The sequence below is a fragment of the Falco punctatus genome, assembly GCF_963210335.1.
Source record: "Falco punctatus genome assembly, chromosome: 9".
NCBI lineage: Eukaryota > Metazoa > Chordata > Aves > Falconiformes > Falconidae > Falco > Falco punctatus.
The window spans coordinates 27,937,924-27,965,177 of record NC_137589.1 but is presented as its reverse complement, the minus strand read 5'-3'; the positions used below and the strand labels follow the sequence as shown (position 1 = coordinate 27,965,177).

Genomic DNA, 27,254 nt, shown 5'->3' with positions numbered 1-27,254 from the left:
TGTCCATAGTATAAATGAGGAAGGATGTATCACAAGGTCTGCAAATGCCTATTAACACCATTTGTACATTAGATTGGCTTTTGCTGTCAATATGAGAGAGCACTTTAGGTTGGTTTATTCACATTGTATACCAGCTACCTACAATTAATTGTCTGGTTTGTTTTATGCAGTGATTGGCTGAAGCATGTCAGGACCAGGAATTAGGTTTTACTGGGTGCATGCCAATACTCCTCTGACATGCAACTCTGTTCTGTGCAATGTTTCTTTCCTCAGATTTCTTTACTACTGCAATTGTTACTTAAACATATCATATGGTTCTGTTTGGACTTCCATGAGGGAGTAACACACTGATACTTCCTGAACTCACTGTAACTGAGACTACATACAACATGTTCTTGGTCTTTTTAAATGTTGTGTGTTTGCAGGTCTGCTTGAGTTTATTAGGAATTAGTATCAGATCTCCTAACTGTCCCAGGTGATTTAATGCTCATCAGTTATGTAGTATCATGCTGACAGCACTATCTTTGAAAACTTTGGAGTCTGATTGTCTTTATTTGTTGTATTCTCTGATTTTTATGATATAATATGGAGATTCAATAAGAAATTGGATCTTCCATCTTAAGATAGGCATAGGCAGAGGATAACTGGCCAAGCACATAGCAGACCAACTGATACCCTGCCTAATTAAAATTAAATGTAGATGCTATAACCAGTCTCTCTTAGACAGTTGAGGAGTACTTTAATTATGAATGCTTTATGAATATGAAAGTGTGCATAGACTGATTATACATTTAAGTACCACTTCAGGTAGGTAACATACATAGGAACTATACCAAAAGTAAAAAAATTAATATAAATAACAGCAAAAGTAATAGGAAAAAAAATGTTTGATGTCATCCAGTTTTCAGTTTGTAATTCCCAAGGATGCAACTCCAGTGAGAAGTATATTGCATACAGTATGACCTAATTAAGCCATATAGATGATTCTTTCTGACCCAGATGTAATCAGCTTAGTACCCTAGAAAGTGCCAGTTGCCAATGCAACTTACTGTTTTTTTCATACAGCCTATTGGATAAATTCATAATCATGGTATAAATATAGGTCTAAATCTGCATCTGCAAAGCTTTGAATCCAATGTATGCCCACTAATTTGGCATGATGTAAATGTGATAGGCAAACTCATACAAAGTCAAACTGCAGCTTGCAAAGAACTCATGTGGGCCTTAAATAGAATTTGTTTTTATAGAATTTTGAATTTTAAGTACCAGAAAACCATGTGGGTGTGGATTGCCCATCAATTTAGATTTTCTCATCAACAAGGTATAAAGCTACAACTCAGGGTTTCATTTTTATCCAAAATACCCATTCTAACTACACTTCAGTATAACTAAGAATCCTTGGATACCAAGTACTGATCAGATATGTAACAGAAAGTATCTCCCTTTGTGAACATTTCCACTATTAGCTTTGTGTCAGCATTGTGATTTTTCTTAAGAAATGCCATATTTATTTCATGGGCCTAATTACTAGATTTAATGGAAGATTAGAATATGATTTTTCTACCCTGCCATTGTTTTCCTGATCATGAATGTTGTGTGTTTCATTTTTTTATCATTATTATTATTCCTTATAAACTCCTAGAAAGGGAACCCTGTAAACTGTTAACTTGAAAAGAATATTTTCAGTTGTACAAGCAGGGTAATTTTCCCCAAGACATATTCTACTTATTTGTAGCTGCTATAAAAATCTCTGATTTTTCATGTGTGTTATCAGACCTAAACCCCCTATGTAGTCTGTAACAAACAGTGCAAGAGATTGAAATAGTGTTGAGGTGGACATAACTCAAGCTTACCTTTCATCAGACCCTCAATAAAGACAGAGGCATTCAGATATCTTCAGAAAAAAATATTTTATTTTACATACCAAGGAATGATTTCCCAATACCTTCATACCAAATTGTCATTGAACACAATAGTTAACTATGCAACAGTATTCTTAAACCTTGAGGAATAGAAGAATGGTTGAAAGACTAGTCTCACTGAAGTAAAATTCAAGTGTCCTTCAGTGTAGTCAGGATTTATTCTATGCTTCTTTTAGTAATATATATCATTATATAAATTTGTTAAGACCTTAAATGCACCACACAAATACAAGACAAGAAAGAGAGTTGTAACATGCTGGATGCCAAAGTATCATTATCGCTAAGCTGCAGACCTGTAAAAATGTTTGATGTAGTTAAAAAGAAAGAGACTAATGTAGTTAACATCTAAAGTAAAATTTAGTCATGCTAAATCTTGTATTTGAGATTCAAGATAATTGTGCTTGCTATAACCACCATATTTGCTGGCAGCTATAAAACCAGTATGCAGTTTATCAGTTAGAGAAGCTATCGCTGAATGCAGTAGACAGAGAAAAGAGATATGGGGGACAAGAGCAAAATTAATTCAGCAAAATAATCTAATTGATTATACTTTGTCTACTCCTAGTTCTCATTTTCTTTATGAACTTTGCCTAGTCTGTCTTCTGGGTGTCCTTTTTCCAGTTTGGTTGTTTTAACTCATCGCAATCTTCAGGTATGTTAGCTATTTCTTATAAAACAAGGACAGGTTAAAGTGTTCTTGTACTGTACTTTGAATCTGTACCAATGACTAAACTTTTTTCTGGACTAAGCCATTGCCATTTGTGAAGTACTTTAAAGTATGAGTTGTGTATTAAAATAAAAAACTAGGGTTTTTAACAGCACAGTTTAGGCCTTTTTTATTACTGACATTGCTGTTTTAAATGTGGTTTTTGTACTTTCAACTGACTGTACACTACTGTACAAGTCTGGTGATGCACAAGGAGAAGCAGAAGCCAATTCACTCTGTCTTCTGCTGTACTATATCTGGGCTGATGAAAATACAAAATCAGAAATAATGCCTTGGCACCAAACTAAGAAATTGTATCCTGAATAAACGTGAGTAAAGAGTCAAGCTGTTGATTAAAACAATGCCATTTTAGCATAGTCCTTTTTTTCTCTTTTTTAGTAAAATTTCATTTCAAATACTCATAATTTAAAGCTGAAATTAGCTATTCAGTTACTGAGACTGTACTAAATGTGTAAAATTAAGTCATCTGACCAAAATTACGCAATGACAGTTTACTTCTAATTCTTGAAACAGATAGTATAGTGAAAGGAGCTTCAGGGACTTTATGCACTGTAGGGCCAAAGAACAATTAAAGGTTTAATCACTTCTGTGCTGGTTATGGCTGGTAATATCTCCCAGGCAATTTGTGTGAACCATTTTATAGTTCCATTTTGGTTATGTAGGCACTAGTTTCAAATCATTATATTACTGGACTGCTTGTAACATTTGGATAGTTCATTTCTGAGCTATCCATTACTGATGAAGTAGACCATAGTGTTTCCATAGAGATGATCCCTCTCTTTTATCTCTTGTCATATAATCCTCCAAGCAACACATTAAATACTCCAACAGTGCAGTGGGCAAAATTCTTCTCTGATATCTACCTCATGATTTTGAGCTTCAGGATTGTGTATTCCTGTGAGAATGGTGATGCTTTGATCCATTTTTTTCAGAGGAGCAGTTTTCCCTTTTAATGGGTCCATTGTTAAAGAGCTAGTAAACTGTATAATTTGTTGTCTGGATTATAGGTTTTAAGAAAGAACTTTAAAACTGTGGGTTTGAATTTTCCACTTAAATTCAGTGTGGAGTTTTTGTAATGAATTTCAGTTGTTTAGCTAAAGAATGGGGAGCTCTATGAGCTTACAAAAGGGGCTGAACCTCTGTAATGCTGGACATACCTTGGTGTGATCTGCAATGAACTGATGTCACGACAGTGTAGAGGCTAGCAGAGCCAATGTATATATCAAATATGATAGGTTATCTACATGAAAATGGCAACCTATTTAGTTCTGTGCAGAAATAATTTAAAAGTTTATTTCATGTCAGAGACATTTTGTACCCCACGGTAGTATTGAGGGGAGCCTGCACTTCTGATATGTTTCAACTGCTTGTGGTATGACTCAGACACCTGGTTACTATGAGGAAAACACAAATATCTGCACAAAAATGTGACTTTCTGGATATCTGCCTTACCTTGCAGTGTATGTTAGGTTATTTACTGCTGAATAGAGATGAGAAAATCAATTGGTCATTGACCATGCGAGCAAAAGGATGCACACTGGAGGGACTGAAACAGATACGTAAAACTGTTCTCTAGCCTGTCATAATCCATGTAGCCATTCTTTCCATCACTGTTTTGCCAAAGTAAAGAAATTTGGTTTTCAAAAATAAATTATTCTATCTTACACAGACTTAGGCCTACACTCGGTGCTTTTGCCTCTTTCAATACCAGGGGGTGCTCACTGGTTAAGCAGGGAAGACCTGAATGTTTAGGGTAAGTCATTCTACTTGTAGCTAAAAATTACAAGTGAAAATACAGAGTCTGGATTTGAAATCATGCAATATTTTTACAAACTTGTGTATGTTTTCTGAGAAGGAGAAAAGAGATTGCAATAAATCTTAATATGCTGTAAATTAGCATAGCAGTGTAGATTTGAGTGGCTGATGATCTGCTGCATTCTTTCTTGAACTGTTACTATTACATAGGTGCCATTTATCAGTATTTCTGGAGTGAACAGTACATGCTTTCTCTTTCTTTAAAACAATGGGCAGAAATCAACTTGCATACATTCTGTTTGTTTTGTTAGATGATTTTTTTTTCCACAAGGTATATACAAGCAAGTGATAATTAACGTTCACAGTGTGAAATTCCTAACTCTCCTTCACACCCGACAGAAAGGATGTGTGCTGTACAGCAAAACTGCAGAATTACAGGTTTTTGTGAATCAGGCTGTGCCAGAGTTATATCTAACTGAAGCTTTTGCTTCACACAAATCCAGCTATATTATTTGACTAAAGCTTATGGTATGTTTTCAACAGGGTATCAAGTTACTGCAAAATGTATATTGCACATGCCTTTCATATGCAGAATCTTTCTCTTGCTTTTTTATAATTGAATCTATGAAAAAGTACTTTTTCCACTATTGTAAAAAATTATTTTACAATTTTAAAAATGGCTCTTACCAGGTTTTCTATTGTTTAAATTTCAATTTTATACTTAATATACTATTTTATACAAATGTTAACCTATATGCATTTTAAAAAGATAAGAGTAGGGCTTTACATGTAACTTCAAAAAAATATTCAGGTGAATAAGACTATTGTTAAATAATGCTATGTTAGCTTCATAACCAATTGTTTTATTCATTGAAGTGTTTCCAAGAAAAAGTGTAAGGTTTGTTACAGCTGTCAAAATTATTGTTATAAGCATCATGGAATTATAAGTATTAGTGTAAACTGTACCTATACACTTATCAAATATAATAATGGAAGTCTAACTAAGTAGAAATGTAATCATATTATTTATGTATATACTTAAGAATGTGAAAAGTTGAATATTTTTCAAGAAATATAATTAAATAACTCAGAATAATATAGTAATTACTTTAGTGATAAGGATACTGATTTGTAAATTCTGTAGGCCCTAAATACCATGATGCAGTCTTAAAAGTCTAAAATATCAGGTTTTTGGTCAGTAGATAGATGTTTGATTTGCAAAGGGTCATTGCAGAAGTGCAAATTTCATAAAAGGTGTTTTCACTGGTTTGAGACTTTCTCTCCTTTCATAAAAAGTAAAGGTCTTCAGTATTAATCCATTTTAGTGCTTCAAAATTGAAACCTTAGTACACAGCTATAGTATTGCAGATATGTCTTTTTCAGAGGAAGAAGAAGAGAAAATATATTGTAGAAAAATGAGCAATGGAATTCCTCATTCATCCTTCTTTGTTGCAGTACCTTTATTTGGAGAGGGTCACTGCAAGGTAGCAAGCTATGGAGCATGTGTCTCTGGGCCGCACTGAAACAAGCGTTTTACATTATGGTGGGGATTTTTTGTTAATCATAACCAGCAGAGATATTAATAGGTGTGTTAAGTAACCAAAGAGCACAGTCTGCAATATTAGATTGTAAAGACTGATTAAGCTTTTGAAAAGGGGACAAATTCTGATGTCTTTTTAAAATTATGATTGAAAAAAGGATGTAGAAGCCCAAGTAGAAAAAAAAGACACTTTAAAACCGTTTATAGCCCCTTATAATGTTCTGTTCTAAACCACCTGCAAAATGCATAAGGATAATAAATGCAGAAGTTTTGCTTTAGATATTCAAATTGGTACATAACAACAGTTCTTGCCTGCAGACTCAATTTTACTGTCCACTTCTCCCCAACTTAGATAATTATGGACTTCTCTCAGGAGCTCTCAGTTCATTATGTACTCACCTATCTAAAACACAGTTTGAATTGGCTTAATTGCTTCAGTCAGCCAAGTCTTAAAAATAACCTATTTGATTATCTCCATAACAGAAAATCTTATTTTCACTGTATGAGTGGAAATGCCAATCCAAATAGTATCAATTCCTTTATGTATTTCTGAAAAGAGGTTAACTGGTCAGAATAAAATAAACATTTTTGGTTTACTCAGTTCATTGATTCATAGAATCATAGAATCATTTAAGTTGGAAAAGACCTTTAAGATCATCAGGTCCAACCATTAACCCAGGACTGCCCAGTCCATCACTACACCATGTCCCTAAGCTCCACATCTACGCATTCTTTAAACACTCCCAGGGTGGTGATTCCACCATTTCACTGCGCAGCTTGTTCCAATGCTTGGCCACTTTTCTGTGAAGAAATATTGGCTAACACCCAATCTCAACCTCCCATGGCATAACTTGAGGCCATTTCTTCTTGTCCTGTTGCTACTTATGTGGGAGACTTATCCCCACCTGACTATAATGTCCTCTCAGGCAGCTGTAGAGTGCAGTAAGATCCCTCCTGGGTCTCCTTTTCTCCAAACTAAACAACCCCAGATCCCTCAACCTCTCCTCGTAAGACTTGTCTAGACTCTTCATCAGCTCTGTTGCCCTTCTCTGGTCACTCTCCAGCACCTTTACGTCCCTCCTGCAGTGAGGGCCCCAAAGCTGAACACAGGATTCAAGGTGCGGCCTCACCAGCGCCAAGTACAAGGGGACCATCACTGCCCTAGTGCAGCTGGCCATGCTGTTTCTGATACAGGTCAGGATGCTGTTGGTCCTCTTGGCCACCTGGGCACACTGCTGGCTCATGTTCAGCCAGCTGCTGACCAACACCTCCAAGTCCTTTTCCACCAGGCAGCTTTCCAGCCACTCTTCTGTGAGCCTGTAACACTGTGTGGGGTTGTTGTGACCCAAGTGCAGGACCCAGCACTTCTCCTTGTTGAACCTCATACAACTGGCCTCAGTCCGTTGCTCCAGCCTGTCCAGATCCCTCTGCAGAGCCTTCCTACCCTCAAGCAGAGTAACACTCCTGCCCAGCTTGGTGTCATCTGCAGACTTACTGAGGGTGCACTCAATCCCTTCATCCAGATTGTCGATAAAGATACTAAACAGAACCGGCCCCAACACTGAGCCCTGGGGAACACCGCTTGTGACCAGTCATCAGCTGGATGTAACTCATTTTACTACCACTCTTTGGGCTTGGCCATCTATCCAGCTTTAAACCCATCTTAGAGTACACCCTTCCAAGCCATGGGCAGCCAGTTTCTCCAGGGGAATGCTGTGGGAGATGGTGTCAATGGCTTTACTAAGGTCCAGGTAGACAATATCCACAGCCTTTCCCTCATCCACTAGGCAGGTCATCTTGTCATAGAAGATCAGGTTCATCAAGCCTTTCATAAACCTTTCATAAACCCATCCTGGCTGGGCCTGATCCCCTGGTTGTCCTGCATGTGCCATGTAATAGCACTCAGGATGATCTGCTCCATAACCTTCCTTAGCACTGAGGTCAGGCTGACAGGCCTGTAGTTCCCCTAATCCTTCTTCCTGTCCTTCTTGTAGATGGGCATCACGTTGACTAACCTCCAGACTTCTGGGACGTCTGCAGTTTACCAGGACTGTTGATAAATGATGGAAAGCGGCTTGGTGAGCTCCTCAGCCAGCTCCCTCAGTACCCTTGGCTGGATCTTATCTGGTCCCATAGAGTTCTAGCTGGGTTTCCACCTCTTTAATCTTTGCCCTGCATAACCTCATGTCATCCTTGTAGTCCTCCAGAGTTGCTTGCCCCTTCTTCCAAAGGTGGTACTCTCCTTTTTCCCTGATTCAATCCACAAACTATCCCAACATTACTTCTTTCAAAATGTGCATTTTTAAATCATTGCCATTCACTTGCTTCAGATGAAAATGTATTTCAGGACTAGATTTAAATGAGACCAAATAAATGCATACTTTAAGACATTTAAAAGGTCAGTGTTTTTAAGGACTATGAAACCAACAGTAGAACTGAGGTGCTCTGCCTACTTTCAGCAGTTAATCAGCAATGAAAGTAGCAATATATTTTTGTTAAAATATTTATATTCAGAGAGGAAATGCCAAATGTAAACCAAAGATGGTTATTGAAATCTCTGCTTGCTGAAACTTCCATTAACAATAGTAATGGGAATAGAGTGAAGACAAAAGCTCAAGTCATAACAAGTCTCTACAGGTTTTGGGTTAGCAAAGGTTGCTGGAGTGAGTCTGGGCATCAGAAACAAATCTATAACTTTCCCACGAGGTGAAAAACTGCTGGTATGTCAAGCATGAGCTTTCCTCCCCTTATCATTCAAATAAACTAATGTTATTTCCTTCTTAATGAACTATGTATGCTGGGGAAGGGGGGGGGGACTTTTTTCTTGCTTTTTCCAGATCTGAATCGGGAGTAACAAGGTGAAGCTGTTTCTCAGGTTTTGCTCCAGCTTTTAACCTGGGCTTTTCAAATGCTATCCTGCAAAGATCTTAAAGCCAGACCATGATGTTACTTCTGGAGAGCGGTGAGCTTGCTTTCCCTTCCCCCATCTGAGTTCTTCTATCTGAAACTAAATGTAGCAGTTGCAGCACATTTGCTTAACTTCAGAGCCCCACAAAAGTGGGCTGAATTTGTTCTGAAATGAGATCTTAAACAAGAGCTTGGTAAGACAGTTTTCTTAAAAAAAGTTAGTATTGTATTAGTCACCTGAATATGTAAAGTACATGATTTTGTGTCAGAATGTCATTATTCCAATAAAATTATTCTTACAGGCAGATCAGATCAGGTGTCCCTATAGCATTTGGGGAGCCACATGTTGCTTGTTTCCTGTTTCTCCCTGTTTCTTTCTCATACTGTTTTTTCAATAGGTTTTAATTGCCTGATTGAGATCTATTTCAGATGTAGTAGTAGAGATTAATGTCTAGAGATGAAGCTTTTGATCTCAGTTTGGGTTAGTTGACCCCCTTTGATTTGGAAAATCCATTCAATTACAGTTCAGTTAGTTGTCCTTGAATATAACAGGTGAGTTTACCTGTTATAAGCCATAATGATGAGTCTATAGAATTTCTAGTTCTTGTACATGAAGGCTGAAATGATTGTACGGATTGCAGAGCTATCCACAGTTTTAGAAAGAAGGAGAAGGAGGGTTATGGTGTAGGGAAGAGCAAGAGCTCCATTTTAGCTGGTTTTGAGGCTTAGGAGAAGACATATCAATTACTGTTTAAGAGGGTGAGATCCAGGAGAGATCGGACTCATGGAAGGGAAGAAGAAATTTGTAAAAAGTGAGAATTGTTTAATCCCACCTTAGTAGTGCAATGCAATAGGTGCAAATATGTGGAGCAAAATATGTGATACTGAGAATCCAGCATCAACATCATATGTGTGTAAGGGTGTTTGTTCCAGATTAATCTGGTCCCATATAACTCATCAGTTACATTTTGTGACTGTCTTATCTAAATGGAATCTACATTGTGCACAGTGAGAAGAGTGCTTTCTGAAATCGTGGCAATAGAGATCCCATAAGGAAACTTGTCTGAAAATTATCATTCAGATATGAATATAATGAAAATAACATCTGAATATTAGACTAGTGTTCTGAATTTAGACTAAAATGTTAATACACACACCCATAAGTCTACTGTACTCAAAAAGCATAGATCTGGCAAACTTATTCAAAAATTTCAGTGAGGCCTATTTTAGATGAATGTAATGTTGAGACTGTATTTTTTCCCCTGCTTTTTAAATTGTTATCTGAAAGACCTTTCCCTGACTAGAATAAATACTCATCTTCTTTTTTTTTTAATAGTGCTGTCAATACTTTTTTGAAATGTAACAAGAAAACATCCGTTAATTGTTAGCAAGCTACTTTAACCCATTAAGGCATCTTTGACACAAGGGTATAGACAGCCTCAGGGAGAAATGATTCACATCTGCCTATATTGTCATCTTGATTTACTTTTAATTTATATTTTATTTTATGATATTACATTGCAGCTCAATCCAAGAGTTAATGGATTGTTACAGATCTGTTAAATTCCAGTAACAATCATATTTGTTTTCCTACTGTCATTTATCTTTGACTGTGCAACCTTTTTGCTGGCAAAAAAATTTGTTCCTGTCTGCATTTGTGTATTTGGAGCCCCAGGTTATATTTTATTCCTTCTCTTGCTTTCTACCTCTTTTCTGCCTTGAATTCTTCTGTTTTAACATTTAAACGTTATACACTCTCATTGTTGAAGATCGGAGTGCTATATAGAAATCAATTTCTTTTTCTTTCTTGCATGTAGTGTTCCTGTCAGTTCAGTTTAATGTAACCTTAAAGAAGGGTTTGGTTTCAGTTTGTGCTTGATTTCACATTGCCTGTCACTGATAACAAATGTGTCCACAGTGATCTAGGACTGAATGCATTGCTTGCTACTTCCTTCCTCAATCTTTTAGAAATGATTCTATGATTATACTTACTTTTCTGTCTTTGTCCTCTCACCAGCATTCCTATGCAAATGAAATTATTTAAAACTAAATGTATTACATTCAAACTAAAACTTTTTATTATTATGTATTTTATTCAGGGTTAGAATTCAATAATTCTCGATCACGGATAAAAACTATAATAGCATCAGATTCTTTATAGCCTCTGAATTCAGATCAAAATCTGAATTAAGATCAAAGCCTTTTGATCTTAAATGCATTACACTTATTTGAGGGTTTTTTTCCTGACATGCTTTTAAGTTCTGTAGTGCAACAAATGCTATAACATATACCAAACTGGAAATCTCCAGCAATGTTTAGTTGTGGCACTTCCAGACAAATGAGTGTAAGGTGTATCATTAATATCTACATACTTCATATGTAACATTAGCAGTCTCTTTAGGAAAGTTGGACTCTATTGAAGTTTTCTGTCTGAATTTTTTATAGTTTCTTAGATAAAAAGTGTTATTACTGTATTATCTTTAGTTTGACCATATATTACATTTTTCATAGCTTAACCATCCTTTTTTCAGTGTTTACTTTCCCTCTCTCTCCACACTCAGTATACAAATGCACAATTGATACATGGGTCTGATGTTATGGAGGTTCTTGTTTTTCCTCTCATCTTGACCATATATCCTACCATTCCACAGGCAGATCTGGCCATCATTGCCATTATGTGTTTATGCAATGACAATCATAGAATCATATAATAGTTTAGTTTGGAAAAGACCTTTAGGATCGTCAAGTCCAACCATTAACCTAGCACTGCCAAGTTCACCACTAAACCATGTCCCTAAGTGCCACGTCTACGTGTCTTTTAAATACATCCTGTTCCGATGCTTGACTACCCTTTTGGTGAAGGAATTTTTCCTAATACCCAATATAAACCTCCCCTAATGCAACTTGAGGCCATTTCTTCTTGTGCTGTTGCTTGTTACTTAGACAAGACCAACACCCACCTGTCTACAACGTCCTTTCAGGTAGTTGTAGAGTGTGAGTTCTCCCCTGAGCCTCCTTTTCTCCAGGATAAACAACCCCAATCAAAACTGACCATTCTCTACTAAGAGAATGCTTGTTGATCAAAAGGATCTGAAAACTACCCAGTTCACTACTTAATACTGATGACCAGATATGCAATTGTGGAAAGTTTCATAAGACATTGTAAATATGATATACTCCTATTCCCTGTCCTTTATAGTTCAGCTGTTTCAAAAGCAACTGAAACTTTTCATGTAGATTATTAAAAAAAAAAAAAAAAACAACAAAAAAAACCAAACCAAAAAAAAAACTCTTCAAGTTTAGTAGAAAACCAATTTGTTTTAAAATTCCACATCCTAGAAATTATATTCCATGTTTCAAATTATATTTGTAATGGAGAGTTGCTGGCTGATACTATTGGATGAACATGGATTACACTTTATTTTCTAGTAAGAATCTGTATAGCGAGCATACACTGATGATTTTAGCGATACTACCCAAGGTAATCAACAGCATCATTCAAATGTAAATTTTACAAAATGATTAAATAAATATTCTAATGCATTTTCCCCACAAACTCTTCTATGAATGTTACGCCTTCTCTTTTCAATATGCTGGTTACTTGTTCATTAGGTCAAGAATGTCAGTGGTCCTCAACTGTATATTGACCAGATTACCATTCACCTTTAATTTCTAAGAAAAGTCACTGCAGGTCTCTGAAGATCTCCAAAGTCATACTAGGAAATAATGTACTGAGCTAAGTAATATTATGAAACTGAAAATATTTATTTGTTCTTAAACCAGATTTTTACCTTAGGGTAATACTGAATTTGTTGACTTAAATCATTGTTAGAAATGGTCTGTACAAATTCAAACTGATGCTGTATGTGGGAGACAGCTGGTTGTCATGGTAACTGTAGTGCAGTTTTTAATTCCACTTGGTGAGTAATGCTAACACAATGATGCTGAATAGACCATAGCTTAGCAAGTAAAAGTATCTTGCATTCTCCATGTCAAGGTTACAAAGCAAGAAAATGCTGTTGTTCAGACATGCATGCTGCATCATTTTTTGTTTATTGCTTATGAACAGACACATTTAAAAAAAAATCTAAAAAGCTAGAGGACATCAAAACTATACAGAAAATATGTTTTTGGTGTGTCCCTCAAAGAGCCCCAACAAGGTGATAAAAATAAGAGATGGACTGTAAAATATTTAAAACCAGTGAATATAGTTTTGTTTTGTTATGAATGTATTTATTGCTGTGTTTTTAATGTAGATCTACTGAAGAAATGTGGGAATCAAAATTTAGAATGGCAGAAGAGCACAAAGTGGCCAATCATTTTTTATTTTTTTGTTTATGTATAGAAGAAAACAGAACAATAACTGAAGTTATTTCATTTTCTTAAAGTTGAGACATTTACTTAATGCTGTTTTCAAGAGAGGACCTTTGCTTTTCAGATAATGTATCCTCTATGAGAGAAGTAAAACACAGTAAGTCTAGGTGTAATTGGGGAAGTAGGATCAAAATTAATTTGTTAGTTTGCTAAATTAGTGTTTTCTAGTTTTTTCTAGGCCCTCATATATGCTATAAAAATACTTCTTCCTTACGTTAGACAATAGTCAGAGAAAAATGGTAGTACATTTTTTAGTAGAGTTTGTGCCCTTGGAAGCAGTGTTTTCATATCATTGTGGATATATAGAGTTTCCAGGACTCAGAAGTCCTGATGATAAAAAAGCCCTAAGTCTTTCTCGTTGCTGAGATAGACAGTTTGGGCCTCTGCCAGTTTTTCTCAGAGACACTGTCTTTCACCTAATAATGTTAGTTATTAATTTTGTACATGATGTTAGTCCTTCAGCTGGCATGAGACTCAATTTTTTTCTGTATTGATTTCTCTCCCTTTCCCTCCTTGAGCACATTTCTTTCAGATCCTTGCTCCTAAATAATTAATTCATACAGTCAGGTACTCATATCAGCATCTGGTAGTAGCAGTAGTAAGAGTCCAGAAATGCATGTACAGGATTCAGCAAAGTACTCCCATCCCATTTAATGCAGAAAGTAAAACCTGGGAGTCCAGAAAAAAAAAAGATAGTAAAATGGTGAACATACTAAGTTTTTTTGTTAGAAAATGAACATGGCTACTGCTTAAAATAAAGGCATATAAATTTAATAGAAGACTGGAAGTGATTCAGCAAGAATGATAACACACTTGGAAAAAAAAATCAGTCAAATTTGGCAGTGGAAGCCCTTGAGAAAGTCTGAATTATACACACTGATGATGTGTCTGACTGATAAAATGAAGCCCTTTAGAATAAAGGCCTTTAGTACAAATTTGTGAACACATTAAATATACCGATGCCAGAAGAATTGACCTTTACTGAAAAAGATTAGAAAATCAGTAGAGCAAGAGGGGAAGACCAAAAATATTCAAACTGTTGCAAATGCTTACATATAACAATGTAAAACAATCCATTTTCTACTGATTAAATTGCAGATTTGCTGCTTATATAACAAATTTACAAGATTTTAAAAGTGAACACTTCATGGCATATAGATTGCTGTTTTTAATGAACATGTTGCTGTTGCTTTTTCAGTATACAGGCCCTGCAGTACTAATGCTTGAAAACTTGCATTAATTCAAAAGGCATAAGCAGAATGAAAAGGCTATGCTTTCCTATCTGCTCCTGTAGTACACTGCAAACTGAAAGCAGCTTTGTATTTGAAAGAATTTAGTTTATTGTTATTCTCTTTTGTTTGATTTAAGAAATGGGGAGAGAAGACAGATGTAAATTCTTAGTTCTCAGACTTCATTTATTACTATAAAAGTTTCATGCCATCTAACTTTAACTAGCTTAGCACCTGAGTATTTTCTATTTCTATTATATTAGAAATTTATTATATTATATTAGGGATCTTCATTCTCACTGAGGGGTTGCTTCTCCTGGGGTTAGTTCAGACCTCAGCTGGGTTCATACACTATATAAGATGTCTCAAGTGACCTTCTTTGGCATCTCAACTCAAAGGGGCTCGCTTGAGTGAGAGCAATACAGTGCATACTGCCCCAGAAATATAAAACCATCCTCATCCAATATAAACTATGAATTTTCATGCAGCGATGACTGATGACAAGAACTGATAATGAATGTTAGTATTTTAAAATCGTAATCAGGAGAACATCTTCGCTGTTTTGTAGCAGCTGAGCTACAAAACTTGATTTGACTACGGGATTAAGACTTTAATTCAGTCAGCTTTTTAGAAATGTAATGCCTGACATTGACTATGTCAAGTGACTATTTTTGTAGTGATAAAGAAAAATCTGCATGCATGCCTAGGTGGTTTCTTATCATCTGTGAAACAGTAAGGAATAAGAGTTAGGTTTCTTCCAACCTTCTTCAACTAACAGGACTGTATAAAGTAGTCACTAGACTGGTGGAGAAGTGGTCTGATGGAAGGTTCACTCAGACCGCACTTCCATTATGGTTATTGTTGGTTTTTACTGTGGATAATGCTAGCAAATATTTTTCACATTCAAATAACTCTGTGACAAATCCATTAGAAAAAGTTAGTAGAATGAATCAAGATAGGTCCTCCCTAAGCACTTGCTAGAACAGATGCATACTGGACTAAGGAGTCTGTCCAGATAAACTAGTAATCTATGATGATGACAATGAGAGTGCATGTGATTCAGCTGAAGGTAAAAGTGTTCTGTTTGGCTCTGAATGCTTTCTGGCTGAACCAAGGGACTGACACAACAGATTTTCACATGAACTGTATATACAATGTACTTATGTACACATCCCACAGTATTTTATTTTCAAAGCTTCCTTATGACTCTAGGTTAGATTGTTGGTGAAAACATATCTGCAAATATATTACTTGCAAGGAGAACAACTTAGTTTCTTTAAAAATGGGATAGGGGAATATACCATTCCTCACAGAATATCCGTTTTCTATATATCACCCAAAGATAGAACAGCTTGGAAAAGGGTACTATTCTTAACAAACTGACAACTTGCTTTCCAGGTGGACTCAATTCCTCCATTCCTTTTCTGTCCAACTGTCAAGAGAGTAAGACAGAAACAAAGGCTTACATCACCACTGTGGCACAAATTTGGACACCCTAGTGCTGATAATTAGCTCTTATAAATGTAGCCTTGGATAAATCTCTTGACTTTGATATCTATGGTGTCTTATTTCACACACAAACATATGTACCAAATCTGTGTTCAGTTTTGCTCTAACTAAGGTACTCATCATGGCATTTGGCCAGAACTGAACTCTAAAGATTAAATTCTGACTTTTATCATTTTGTTGTCATATTGAGCTCAGTATCTTGTCTTTGTGTCCATACTGGGTGCATCAGAATCCTGACAATGTGTGCACGACTTACAGAGCAGGATATGGGACTTTGCATGGGAGCCTTGGGAAGCAGCAGCTACTAACACCTACAGGCCCTAGCCGTAGTGGAGTGTCTGTCTTCTTCATACTCAGAATTGCAGTTATAAGAATTCTCTTTAAAAGTCACTTGCCATCATTGGTATATCCACTTTATCACCATGTAACTCAAGGGTCTGGAGACGTTGGGTACTTTCATCCAAATGTGAATACACTTTTGTGATTAAGAACCTCTCTCTTGCTGGCGTGACTATACTCACTTCACTCACTTTTCTTTATACTTCTTATGATACGTGATTTCTGACTGTACTGTAGAAGCTAATAAATCAACTGATTTTCTGAAATTCAGGAAGCAGATTATTGTTTTGGCAAATTGGAGACTAAAATATATCAGTTTTTCAGAATGGAGAACTGGGTCTGGGAACAGAAATACACTCCTCTTGAGGAGCCGTATTTTCTTGACTGTTGTGAGGATAGTGAAGTTGTATCTTGTAATAGAGTGAAGGAAGGTGTGACTGTGCATACATGAACTAAAGAAAAGGCAATCTTGCCACTTTGCTTTTTCAAATACTTAAATGTCTGTATATAGTGAAGCAAAGGATGTAGTGACTTCACATCTGCTTCTAGAAATGTGTGCCTTGCCCAAGTCATGGTTTGCAAGAGTAACGCTGGGTCTGAATTGTTCAATGGCTATAGGCAATAGGGATCATTCCTGAGAATAATATCCAAATTATTAAAAATCTGAAGAATATTGCATCATTTCATGGTGTGGAACTTTTAAATTCACTTCTTAAAAGACGAAAATTACTAAAATTATTTTCAGCAGTCTCAGCTTTCCTCCACTGTCGGACAGGGGCCATGTTTCAATAGTCATCAAGCAGCAATGCCACCACTTCATTGCAGTCATCTTCATGAAAAGGCAACTCCAGAAAGACACTCAATTCTTGGACTTCTGTATATTATATGCAATTTACAAACCCACTTTTTCTCAGGAAAATTATATCAAAATACTTCATTAAAAATTTCTGGATTAATCTTTGTCACTACATTCCTGCTTATGTTACTAAATGAACTTCATATTTATCTAGCTTAACTAAGTGTAAATACCACATCAGTGAAATTAGAAATCCTATCATCTAGTATGATTAAATAGTTGCAAGATTCAGACATTTTGAATTACTGTATTACCTAATGGTTGCATCACTGTGTACTCATATTCAATAAATGAATATACACAAATTATCTAAGACTTTAGAAAAATCATAAGATCTGTAATGGTATGTACTGCACTGTTAAAATGCATATCAGTTTTGTTTAGCACAGAGTAATTTTTCTTATGTGTATAAGCCACATTGTATCCCTTCTTCTTCTAAACAAGTTGTGTTTCTCCAGCCTTAGGAAGATCTTTATTAGCACTTTATGTTTGAGTAGTGGGAAATATTCTCTTTGATCCCATTCCTAATAGTTTCTTATATATGATAATTACTAAGCTATGGACCATGCAGAAAGTGAGGCTGTTATGAGGCCTGTATTAACACAATTCCCCTAGTCAAAAAAAAAAAAAAAATTAAAAGTAGTTATGGCAAAAAACCCTCCTGTAGGCCAGTATGTAGAATTCATATGGTCCTTTCTTCTAAACTGGTAATACTTATGTGTAATTGAATTCAGTGGTCAATGAGCTGTAAAAGGTATTTGGTTAGTTAGGTATTCTGTATAATTATGACGCCTATCCTAAGATCCATGGTGATAGCTTTGTAATTTTATATCTGAGTGTTCCACGTAGACAGCTAGTAAGATTATTTACTGTGAGTTTACATTTTAAAATTCTGACAATTTAGCATATGTCCATCCATCCTTTGAGTGCATCTGCAGCAATTAAAACCACATCTTATCTATGTAATGATAAAATTGATTGTTTATCATCTTTCCAGAAAGATCTCACATATTTAATGCCTGAAGGTGAACTGAGCTTCTAAATAAAGAGGAAAAATACACGTTCATCCCAGGCTGCTCAGAGGAAAATGTAGTATTTCTAGAAGCTAATGCATCCCTGAAGGGGCCAGTGAACCAAACTCCTAATAGGGTGAGTCTTCCTGTAGAGCGCACTGCCAGAAGCCATCCTTTTTAAAAATGCAGCTGCAGTGGATCTCTAGATTCAGAGGAAAACAACGGAAAGTTACAGTGAAAATTTTGAGGTGTGTCCAAAATCCTTTAAGACTTCAAGGATATCACCCCCCAAACCCCCTTGAAACTCCAGTTGAAAAGTCATAAGCCACCCTCAAAAACTCTTACATTCCCAGGAAGACCAATTTTATGCATTCTGGGGGATAACCTTCTGCATTATGGCAAGTCTATTGTGGAGTCGTCTTGACTTGCAATAAGGACCCCTGAACTGAAGCAGCCATGTAGCACCATCTGGAAAATCTGAAAAGAACCTTAAAAAGTTAATCTAAATTAAATTTTAAAACTAATAATTAATATCATAACAAAATTATGTTTCTTATATAAAACTCAATTGATATAATGTTGATCTCATTACTGATTTCTGTTGTACTTTACAGTGTTTTTTCTGTTGTCAACACCTGGGCAAAAGATACTGCAAAAGGTTAAAACTAAGGTAAAACTTGGAAATTTTAAAATGACATTGCTGATACAGAATTTTGGAATACACAAAAAGTATATTAACAAATTATCAGCAGTAAATAACATACAGCTGTGGTTCTTAATCCTTCTTCTTACATTGTATCTAGTGGAGCAATAGTTTGAGGCTGGCTGCAGATTCATTTTGTTTTCTGAGGCTTTTGCAGAATCATCTGTTTCACCTGATACTCCAGTTGCTTCAAAGGCTTTCTTTGAAGTCACCACGATATCAGTTAAGTATTATGGGCCTACCTATAGGTGCAGCCCAAGTGCATGGGAGATTGCTAGCCAATCCAACAGCGTAAAGAAAGTGTTTTGTCTTTTATTCAGAGCCACAAGGTTACCTGCTAGTGCTACTACTGCAGCTACCACAAATGAAGGATATCTTCATTTTATATTCTATTTCAGGTAGAGTAAATCTGGGATTCTTGTTGAGAAATGTTAGTGTTGTAATTAGGGTAGTTCCATTTTTATGTGATTCTATATTAGAAATGTTCAGCTGAGTGTCAGTAGTTAATGGTTGTCTGTGATGGATGTTGCTGTCTTGACCATCCCGCAGTATAGGAGACTGAGCTCATGTAACTTAAGTGCTAAAGATTTCTTCAGTTTTAAGGACAAATAATAGGAAGATAAGTAATAGAAATATGCCTATTTCTTCATTTTTTACTGTTCTGTGTGAGATCTGTGTTTAATTTTTCTATTTTTAGACATTCATTTTAAGATTTTTAAAAATAAGTTTCTACATTAAATAAGTGGTTCAGTTTTCAAGTTTCCTGTCTGCAGCAGTTACGTGTGTGCAGAATTTTGTCATTTCTCAAGAAAATGGTAATATAATTTCCATGCTCAATGCTCTTTTATTGCAGATGTGAATTCCTTGAATCTACCACGACTGTATAGTTTTTTTAACTTTTTTTCTTCTTAGTGGGTCTTTTATGAGCTCTATTAACTGTGTAGTGGGGATGTAAGTAGAAGTAGGAAGTTTAGGAATTCCTTTATTCATGGAATTCATGCATTCTCAAAAGGAATTTTAGACACCTTGTAAAACAGAGAAATAAATCAAAACTTTTCTAACTGCATTGTGTAATTCTATCATCAAGTTTTCAAATACTCTCTCTCAAGTTGGTAAATTTTCGGGGTGTCCATAATCTTTGAAAACTATCCTGTCCTGTCTGTTATAAAGGCTAAGAAGCATTTTCATACTTTTAAGTCTGCATTTTTGCTCTTCACCAATGTCCTGTTTGTCCTTGTGCTTATGCTGGCTATTTGCTCACGACTCTTGTTCCTCCCTAGTTGCTATTCCTCTGGTATTTTTAAAGACAGCAGGCACAGCCTCTTCTTTCATTTTGCTCGGCTAACAAAGCTTTTACTCTGCACCTGTGAAACAATTTATTCATTCTAATGGTGACCTTATTAACCATCCTTTACACCCATTCTATTCTGGACTGATTTTTCCTGAGCCCAGTTTGTCAAAATCATGTAGTATGTTTCTGATTAGGCCTTTAAAAATCAGAGTATTTCCATGGAAATGTGTCATTTTGTATGTTCTGGACTGTATGTGTCTTGATTGTTGTTAAATCATAGTGACTCTGAGTCATCCTGTGATCAGCCACTGCTTTCAGGTCCTTTTCCTTGTCTGTCGCTTTCCAAAGCTTATAATAGAAATTCTCATTATAAATCTGTAAAACATATGATTTTGAACGTTGTCTTACGTGACATTCCTCTCTGTTTCAATGTCATCAGATAAAAATTGGAAGTCTCTAACTGATTTTCATAGAAACTTTGGATATATTTGCTCCAGCCTGTCTTCCCTTGTTAATGTACATAACTGTATTATCAATTTTAGCTTGTTCTGTATTCACCTGACATTATTTCTTACCAATTCTCAATGTCTCAGCTCAGCTAATAGTTTTCTATGTAGCATCCAGTATTTTTCTGAAGACGAGAGAAATTGGTTGAATTCTATTGCCTTGTCTAGGAAAAGAGTTATCAAGGAGCACTGTGATGTGGGTCAGGTATTATTTACCTTTGGTAAATCTACCCTGTTTCCCTTTGTATTATTTTTTTCTTTGTTTTTTTTCCTTCTTTCTCTTTTTCCCTCACAATATCAGATTAACAAGTCAGTTGTTGTTTGTAGAACTCCATACATTTTCCTTTTCTTAGGAAAAAATTATTACATTTTCTGACAGTATTTTCATAAATGCATTAATAATTAATTCCCAAATGCTGACCTATGGTTGGAGCAATAATGCATGAATGCATAAGCAACTTCAGTGCATCACACTGGAATGTAGAAACAGTGACATGGAAGAGGTCCATATATAAGTGTCTAAAGGACATCATGTTTTCACACAATTTACCAGTCAGCTCTTTCTAGCTTAAAAGCAGCCTGTCTTTGGACACAGAAGCAGACTAATATGGCAGCAGCAGCTGTGAGCAATGTTGTGAACTGTGCAATAAAATTGATATCTACATGCCAAACCTGGTTCTTTCACCCTAACTGCAGATCATTTTACAGAGCAGTCATCATTGCTTTATAACCAGCTTGGTAGATTCCTAAAAAAAAAAAAATAATCCAACTATCCTTTGATTTCATGTGTCAGTTCTTTCAAAGATTTGTATGACAATATTCAGCTCTTACTGAATTTTGCTTTGACAGTTGTGGTAATTTTTATATTCTTGTTCTCATTATTGATCCTAACGTCTCCATGTAAACATCAACACTTTCACTGAGATTAAATAAAAAATGTTATTACCTGATTCTTTCTATATGGCAGCTCTACTTCTTCCCTTGTCCTTTTTTTAATATAGATCTGAAGAATTTAACCACTGTAGGTAAACAGGTTTTGGCAATTATTATTGTATCCCTCCATTTCTTGAAACACTTTTTTTCACTGATCAGTGGGGGGTGGGTGGGGGTGGGGGGCAGGTGTGTCCCCTTTTCATAGACTTTCTGATTATAGTCATTGTCCTTTTTGATCTGCTTATCCATTCTTGATCTTGTAAGTCCCATTAACTTTTATCAGTTTATTTCCCGAGTTTGCCAAGTTTTCAACTTTGAAATACAAAGCCTTAATGCAGAGACTACTTTTATTTTTTACTTTTATTAGAAAAGGGTTACTAACGATCAGGTTTTCCAAAATTATTTTATATTACCAACTTTCTAATATTTCCATGTTATGTTATTTGCTAAATCTAACATTTCTATAGCATGACTCCGGAAAACTTTTACTATTCACTAGTGAGAACTTTAAACACATATTAAGATGTTTTTTTACCTTCTCATACAATTTGCCTGTACTTGTTGATGCTACATTTTCATTGTGCATTAAACCAGCATTTATACCTAGATAGAACAAAGATATCTTGGACTCTGAACTTAGGTTTCCAGATACTGTGATGGATGTGGTCTGCAGCAGTACTACATACTGATTTTATCACATAATAATACTAACATGCTTAGCAATTTCATCTCAATAGCCGGCTGATTTTATATTGCATTTTTGGAGGTACCTCTTTACTTCTCTCTGGGAATTCACATTTTGCTTTCACTTGGTAGTCATCTCTGAGTCTTTCCAGACTTGTGTTTAACAGCAGTCTAAAAAGGGTAGTTAAATTGTGATGAACCAGGAGCAAGGTTATGTAGGTAATTTAACATGGCTGTGGATCTCCTACTTTCCTTGCTTGGTATCTTCTCATTAAAAACAAAACAAAACAAAACAATCCTCTCTCTTTTAGGACCTGTCAGTTGTTTGTCATTGAGTATATGTCTTGTATAACTATATTTCTTCAAACTGGCATTGTTTCCATTCTTTTTACAGAACCTTTATTTAGCATTTTCCCAGACAGTCTAAATTTTTTGGGTTGTTTCTACTTTTCATACCAGAAAAAGAGATCAGTAACTCATGTGCAGTCTACATAAAGCCTCACAGCACTGGGCCAAATGCCTGCCCTTATCTCATATATCATGTGCTGAGATAATTCCAAAGGAGTGTTATTTAAGTATCTACCAGGAGAGACAGCTGAAAAAACAATTTTGCACCTTTTTGTTATGTTAGCCACCAAACCTTTAACATAAACTCCAAACTGAAATCTTCAGTTGCTTCTAAGGAGCTGCTGTCTCGTTTGAGGGACTAAATAAAATCTATTGTATATGTATAAATAATTGATTTGCTTAATTTTATTAGGATGACCACACTATGAACTCAGTACATATTTAGTAATATAGGTTTTTATGTGTAGAGCTTAGTTTCTACTTTTTATTTCCTGCTACTGTAACTTTATATAGCTTGTGCCTGTTTTGGCAATACACTTGTATCTTAAATAATACAATCTATGGCATCTTGCATCTGAATCTATAAAACACCTCATCAGATTCTTTAAAGTCTGGAAGCAGTGGAGCTGCTTTTCCAGTTCTTTGCCAGGTGATTTCATTTACCTTTTTTTTTTTTTTTTTCCGTTCCCTCCAGTTTTCTTTTGACTTGTTACAGTGCTGTTTTTTGAGTTAAGGAAATTGCCAACTGGAAAAATACACCTTATGACCCTTCTGAGGACTCAAAATGAATCTAGTATCAAAGCATATGCAAGGAAGAGCTACTGAAAATAATTTGATTTATGTCATTCCACAGTGGTTACCAAGTATCTTTCTTGGTAATGATTGTTTGATAATGGGTATTATCTCTCAATATTATGATAAATTTTAGACAAGTAGAACAAGATAATTGAGAAGCAATGTTGAAAATGGTAGCAGGTTTCTTAAAAGAATCATGAAAGTAGAGGGACCAACATATCACAAAGGCACCTAAGGCAAGAGGCTGTCTTTCCTAAACACTTAAAAACTCCTTGTAAATGCTAGCATTGATTATAAGGAATGGGCTGCTGACCAGAATAAAATTGCCTGGGGAAAAGACTTCACTTCAAATCTTTCATTTTTCCCTTAAAACATTTTTAATAAGGGTGACACATGCATGAGCTGCAAAAATGTCAAGAGTCCATAGCTCTCAATATCCTGAGGACCATTTCCTCTTTAGAATGATATTTTCCATTTAAATATAAAACTTTCAGCATCCAGTTGGATTTATTTGTGCTTTTTGTTCCTCAGATATTTTGAAAAATTCCACACACAAAAAAATAGCTGTGAAATGGAAACAAAACATGAAACTTCAAAAGTACTTACAAAACTGTACTTTCCAAATCATGATTCAGAGTGTTTAAAAAATATTTCATTTGGCTTTTGGGAAAGTGTCCCAGGTTCCAAGAAGTCTTAGGAGCCAGGAGTCTTAGAAGCCCTCCCGGAAAATCCTCAAAGCTGGTTTAGAGCTGATAAGCCCTCTGTCCCTGGCTGCAAGGTCATACAGCAGATTTTTGAATATCTGAGCAGATAACATTGACGATAACTGCGAGGTTTTGAAATTTGCATTATTTCTATCATATTTATGTGCAAATGGGTGGATATCTGTGGATAGCTTTCATTTTAAAACACTGGCATTTTCCAGCAAAAAAAATATTCCTTAGAAAAATGTACAGTATGTTCAGGATTTCCTTTTTCTAATCAATGCCAGTACAATCCAGTTAGTAAGACTAGAAGTGAAATGGAGTCATGGAGGGATTATTGACATTCTGTTTTGAAAACGCTCACAGAATGTCTAAATCCTGACTAATAAATTGCTGACACAGGATTTAAGCTTTTCCAGGGAAAATACGAGATGCCGGTGCTGACCTGTGTCATTGCAAAGCTACAGCTCCTATGCAGGACACTCGGTGGTGGTTCTGTCTCTAGTGCTCTTTCCCCCCTCTTAGAGGTGGAGCAGCTTCCTGAGATGCTGCCACTAGCATGCTCAGAAATGTCAGTTCTTATGAGATGTGATGATACGTTGTCGAAATAAATTTGTTAAAAGTTAGATTTATGTGGATTTTGAAACATCTGAAGCACAGTCATTCACTCAAAATTTGATGTTACTGTCATTGGCTTTAGTAATAGTCTGTTTCCATATTATGTTCATCTGTGAACTCCAGCGCACCTTACAGAGCAAAATAAATATAATCATTTTTATTTCACCAAGTGAGAGCGAAACTGAGGCAAGAGTGGGGAAACTTACTCACCACCACAACTAAGATTAGCAGAATCCCAGACTAAGCCTCCAGTCAGGCTCCATCCATCCTCTGCCACAATAACAGGGATCACCGGAGTGCTCAGATCATCCCTCTCCTGTGAATAATGAGTAATGCTATTGAAAAGAAGATTCTCATGTATCTTAGATGTAAAAATTGTTTTAAAATATTTATTCATATTTTTAAACAGCATTGTGAATGTGTGGGCACTCTCAATGTGTGCATTTTTCATTAATAACCTAGTACAGGAGCTTGTTGGCAAGCATATTGTTGTAGTAGACAGTTTGATGTTTAATTTTGAGGGATTTCTATGTAAAGTAAATATTTGATGTTCAAATGTTATGTGTGCATTTGTCCAGTCAAGGAACAGCCCTGTCCCTTTGTCCTTCCCTCCACTAGACTGCCTGCACTCAAAGGACATTGTTTGAAATAACAGTTACATAGGATAGTATTCACAATGAAATTGTATCCCAGCAAGTGACTGTAGACATTATTTAATGAAGAGTATTAAGTAGTTATCGTTATGGGTATTCATATTCTTGGTACATTTTGAGGAGACAAATAGAGAAAAAGAGTCTCCTGAAGGAGATGTGTCTTTTTGTCATTTTCTGTAAATGTGTCTTTTTGTCGCGTAAGTAAGTTGTTGTTGCACATGTGAGATTTACTCATTCAGCCCAAGGAGTGCAAGCAGCTCACCCTAAAACCATTTGTAGGCTGTGTACAGTGTTTCTTCACGGTGTTTGGCTTTGCCCTTGTGAGGTGAAGCTGTAGTCTGTGGGTAAGACCTGGGGCACCGAGATCGGGCTCCTTTCTTTCATGGTACGTGGTGAAGGGTGTCTGTGTGGGCAGAGACAGGCTGCAGTGAGGAGGGGAGTGGTGGGCACCACCTTGGTCTTTCCCCAGCCATGTGACCTGTCATCAGACCTGCGTGCCAGCTCATGTGTCAGACGTGGGCAGCATCTCTGCACCTCCTCAGTCTCACAGCCAAGCTCTGCCTACGCTATTACTTTTCCCCACTGGTATCAGTAAGTCCCAGTGGAGAAGAAATTAGAGAACCACAATGAATTAGACAATTTCCCCTCTTAGCAAAAGTGCTATAAACCTGTTGTTTTCTCTGGCTTGTGTAGACTGCTTTTGTGAAGTCATAGCACACTGTGGCTTATCCAAATGCCTTTAGCTGCTGGTTTCATTATCATAAGCTTATTCAGATGCTTCTAGCTTTCTCTTTTTTGTGTCTAATAAGTAATTAGTATGTAATTTCTTATGTCATTGTTGTCACTTTTTCCAACACAGAATAGTAATAAAAATCCAGTATAAATGTAAAGTTAATTACACTGTAACTTCTCTTACACTTCTGTATATTTCCAGGTAAGTCCTCAACAGTGATCTGGGGCTTGACAAATGATGCTTGTAAAAATTTCTGTGTGTACTTGCTGATAACAGTTGTATGGCCAAAATGGTATCATCAGAGGTTCAGTATATACAGATACTTTGGGATATCATAGAGTAAAATACATCTTTTTTTCAGAAGCATGAGATAAAGCCAATTATGACAGCTTTAGTGAATTAGGCAGTGCAAACAATCTAAGGACGAGTTCTAGATGTTTAGCTCAGTTAATTCCAATTAAAGCCTTCATAGTAATTTTAAAATCTAATGCAGAAAGATCCTGTTGCTATTTGCTCTCATTTTCCTGAGTATTTTTAATAAATGGCATCAGATAGATTGAATACTTATTTAAAAAAAATAATTTTTGTGGTTTTATTGTTAAAATTACAAAACCTTTCCAAAATATACATGGTAATAAAGAGAAAATTGTACAGAAGCCTTTCTCTGTTTATTTAAGCATCCTAATGACATCACAAACTACTCATGCTTTTTTCCCATAGTGATCGTGAGGTCACTAGATGCTTCTCATACTCATTTTAGTTCGCTGATCTCTGTTGTACCTTTATCTCTCACATATATTTCTCCTAACACATGGACACATATTAATGTCATGTTTGTTTACATGATTGTGGAGATTATTGTTTTACTTCTCAAAGCAGTAGCACACATGTGCTATGAGTAAACTGTGTGATAATCTATGTAAATTACGTGCACAGAAGCTATACTTTGCCCTTGGGGAAAATGCAAATTAGAACATTTTGTAGTTTGTTTGTTTTTAAATACATACACTTTTCACTTCAAGGCTCAGGACAGACTCCCTCTTTATTTTCCCATTGCTCATCATTTGTTTTTTCTTGTAAATATCTCAGGCTTTAATGGCTAGTTTGCTACTTTG

General features: G+C 35.9%; 1 protein-coding gene across 1 annotated transcript in view; it reads left to right on the top strand.

The window, feature by feature from the left end:
- LOC308069736 (adhesion G protein-coupled receptor A3-like) overlaps positions 1-27,254 on the top strand; it is a 278,202-nt gene that overhangs the window by 196,277 nt on the left and 54,671 nt on the right. The gene's annotated exons all lie outside the window — the stretch shown is intronic.